The 3763-nt window shown below is 44.9% G+C and overlaps 1 long non-coding RNA gene across 2 annotated transcripts in view; it reads left to right on the top strand.

Annotated features, from left to right (window-relative positions):
• LOC126515380 (uncharacterized) overlaps window positions 1–3056 on the top strand; it is a 7403-nt gene extending 4347 nt beyond the window's left edge. Inside the window, exons 2-4 of one of the 2 annotated variants that reach the window (XR_007595836.1) lie at window positions 249–304; window positions 843–933; window positions 2401–3056. This is a non-coding gene — a long non-coding RNA (uncharacterized lncRNA). The remainder of the gene's footprint in view (window positions 1–248; window positions 305–842; window positions 934–2400) is intronic. The other variant, XR_007595837.1, reaches the window with a different exon arrangement.
• The last annotated feature ends 707 nt before the right edge of the window (window positions 3057–3763 follow it).

Below are 3763 nucleotides of genomic sequence, written 5' to 3'. Positions count from 1 at the left end.
AGACCTGGATGGAGGTGGGTGGTCCTTGGACTTCCCACAGGGCAGGGAACCCTGATTGCTCTTTGGGCTGAGGAGGGAGGGGGACTTGATTGGGGGAGGGGGAGGGAAAGGGGAGGCGGCGGTGGGGAAGAGACAGAAATCTTTAATAAATAAATGAATAAAAAAAAGAAGGTAGGCTGAGCAAGCCATGGGAAGCAAGTCAATAAGCAGCTCCCCTCCACAGCCTCTGTATCTGCTCCTGCCTCCAGGTTCCTGCCCAGTTTGAGTTCCTGTCCTGACTTCCTCAACTGATAAACAGAGCTGTGTAAGTATTTAAGTCAAATTAACCCTTTCCTCCCCAACCTGTTTAGGTCATGGTGTTTTGTTGCAGCGATAGAATCACTAAGACAGTTTGGTCTAGGATTCCTCACTATACTCCCTGCCCTATATTTTGGAACACTAATGTATATCCAGTGCCATTATATTTTGGAAGTATGTGATCAGCTTTTTTGATTTTGATTTTACAGGTGATTACAGTTAAGAGATTGTACGAATCTTAGAAGAGACTTTGAATTTTAGGCTTTTAAGTAAGTTTGAGACTGTGATAGACTATGGGGATTTTTGAAGTTGGATTGAATAGAATTTTGCATTATAGTATGTCTGCAAGCCTTTGGGGACTAGGGAGTGGAATGTGGTAGTTTGAAAGAAAATGGCCCCTAAAGGGAGTAGCACTATTAGGAGGTGTGGCCTTGTTGGAATAGGTGTGGCCTTGTCAAAGGAAGTGTGTCACTGTGGGGAGGGCTTTGAGGTCTCCTTTGCTCAAGCTATAACTAGTGAAACAGGCCACTTCCTGTTGCCTTCAGGTCAAGATGTTGTTTGGGTTCTCAGCTCCTTCTCCAGCACCGTGTCTGTCTGCATGCTGCCGTGATGATAATGGACTAAACCTCTGAAAATGTAAGCCACCCCAGTTAAATGTTTTCCTTTTAGAAGACTTGCTGTGCCATGTGTCTCTTCTCAGCAATACAAGCCCTAACTAAGACAATATGGAATCCCTGTATTATCTCACTTTGGTTGGCTTTCCCTGCTCTCTCTCATCTCCCATCTCTCTCTCCTCTACTCTTCCCTTACACCCCCAATATCCCCTTCCACTTGGTCTCAGTTCTTTTCTCCCTACCTTGAAGCCTCTTTTTTCCAGTCACATGAGTCTCTTTCTAGTTTCTTGGTCTTTACCCATATTTTTTCCCACCTGGATGTGTGTTCTCCCAGTTAGAGGTGAGAATCTACAGACAAGAGTGCACACACAGCATTTGTCTCTCTGAGCCTGGCCACTCTCCCTTAGAATAGTGTCTTCTAGTTCTATCTATTTTCTTGTAAGTTTTACAACTGCGCTTTTCTTTCTGACTGTGTGAAATTCCGCTGTTGCATGTGCCTGCCCCTTTCACCGACCTCCTCTTGGCTGATGGGCATCTAGGTTGCTCTTGTTTCCTTGCTGTTGGGCAGCAGTAGCCTCTGAACCTTGGGAGATTCTTTTTCTTGATTTTAGGGATTGCTACACTATAAAATGTGCAAGGGTTTTGTGTGTGTCAGTGCTGTGAGTATGATTCTGTGTGCATGCATGTGTGATGTGCGTGCTTGTTTGATATGTGTGCACTTATGATGTGTGGGCATATGTGTGAGAGTGTGAGTGATACACATGTGATATGCATGCATGTGTGTGGTATGTGATGTGTGTGTTGTGGATGCATGTGTGCTATATGGGTATATGTGTGAGTATGTGTGATGAGTTTGAATACGTGAGATGTATGTGTGTGCGTGCAGCATGTCTGATGTGTATAAGTGTGTGTGACATGTGTGATACGTATACATGTGTGAGATACATGTGCATGTGTGTGATGTAGTCTGTATGTGTGCTTGAGTGTGTATCTGTGTGTATGAGTGTGTATATTTATGAATATGTATGTGTGTATAAATATATATGTGTGACTGTGTATGAATATATATATACACGTGTGTGTATGTCTGCATATGTGTTTTTGTGTGTGAATATGAGTGAGTGTGTATCAATGTTACTCCTTCCTTTCCAAGCTGTATGTCTATCATTTTCTTTCCATCCCTGAGTATGCCGACTGAACCCCACTTTCAGTCCTTGAACTAAAGAAGTAGCAAACACCCCCGCCATTCTCTGAGAAAAGGCAGTCGGCATCTCAGTATGAAGCGTGTCCTTCCGTATGTGTGCATGAAGTTATTTATTGAGTTTGGGTATCTCTCCCCGATTCCTAGTTTTATGAGATTTTCTGTTGAGTTGGTGACCTTCATACTTTAGCTTGTTACCAGGGTGGATCATCGTCTCGCTCATGTAGGGTGCTTTGCAGAATACTGTAAGTGAAATATCCAATGAAGAAAATACTACTGTACTTTCAGGATTCTGGAAGAGCGAGGTCGACGTGCCAGTGGAATCGAAGTCTGGGGAGTGCTGCTTTCTGGGCTAGAGAGGTGTGTTCTTGCCGTGTCCTCACGTGGAGGGACCACAAGGGACACGAGGGACGTGATGAGGACATCTACTCCAGAGCCCCCATAAATAAGCAAAGCGTCCCCTCCAAATACCACACCCTAGTTTAAGAGACACCTTTGAAGCAGAGACGCTCACTCTCCAGCTCTGTTACTGACTGATTTTATCGATTTACAGTTTATTTTCCTCTGATTCCATCTATTATATTCTGTCCTTCAACCACAGTTCCCTCTATAAGTGCTGTGAATCTCTGACTTCAGGGCATGCATGGCCTGGCTGTGCACACACCAGTTTATAGTATCTGTGGTCACCTACACAAGATCCACCTGAGATCAAGCCAGTTGACCTTCCAGCACAGACTGGAGGTTCTTCAGAGGCTGGTCTCTAGCTGAGCCGCTATTGGCTGTTGATAGCTGTTGAAGGAGGAAGAGTCACTTTTCCTTAGGAGCGTGGCCACTGGTAGGTTCCCCAAGCCCCAGTGGATGGCCACACACCTGTGTGCCCATGGGCAACACCAATTAGACTCAGTGGGTTAAAAATCAAGTAAGTAAATAAATCAAAACTACAAAAGGAGGACATGACAGAGGGAGTGAGGGGTGATGGGGATCCTGGGGGGCGGGCACAAGGAATGGGTGTGGTTGAGATACATTGTATATACCTATGAACATTTCAAAATAAATAAAAATTCCCTCTTTTCTTTATTTTTAAACTTCTCTATTGAATCTTTGGGGGTTTCACATCATGCACCCCAATTCTGTTCACCTCCTGTTTATTCCCCACTCGTCCCTGTTGCATCCCTTCATGAAAGAAAACAAAACAAAACAAGCAAGCAAACAAAAGCAAAAACAAAAGAAAAGAAAAAGCCGTTAAACCAAAACAGAACAACAACAAAAAAACCACACCCAAAACAGCAAAATCTCTGCTGCTTCTTTTCTTCTTCCTCTCATCCGTCCTGATGGACTGGAGGCTTCTATAGTATAGGTGTCCTATAGTATACACCTGTCAATCAGCTTGACTGGCCACTGTCCATTGCAATGGGTCACTGGTCTGGTTCAAGGCCTCTAGTTTTTGGTATACCATCTTCACTGGGTTGTTACCGGAGCTCTTCTGGGGTATCCTGTGTCCTGGAGATCTCGTGGATCATTCGGCAGGACCAGACCTTCACGAGCTCCAGCAGGACGTAGATGGGGTAGATGCTAGGGTGGGCCTCGGTGTTAGCCAGGCAGGTCAGATTGCATCACTGGGGCCGCTCACCTCGGGTGTGATGTTTGAGTC

Source organism: Alexandromys fortis, unplaced genomic scaffold, assembly GCF_014885135.2.
Source record: "Alexandromys fortis isolate MF-2015 unplaced genomic scaffold, M_Fortis_MF-2015_v1.1 scaffold_160, whole genome shotgun sequence".
Lineage (NCBI taxonomy): Eukaryota > Metazoa > Chordata > Mammalia > Rodentia > Cricetidae > Alexandromys > Alexandromys fortis.
Note: the sequence above shows the minus strand (reverse complement) of the source record. Positions and strands in the feature narration are given on the sequence as shown.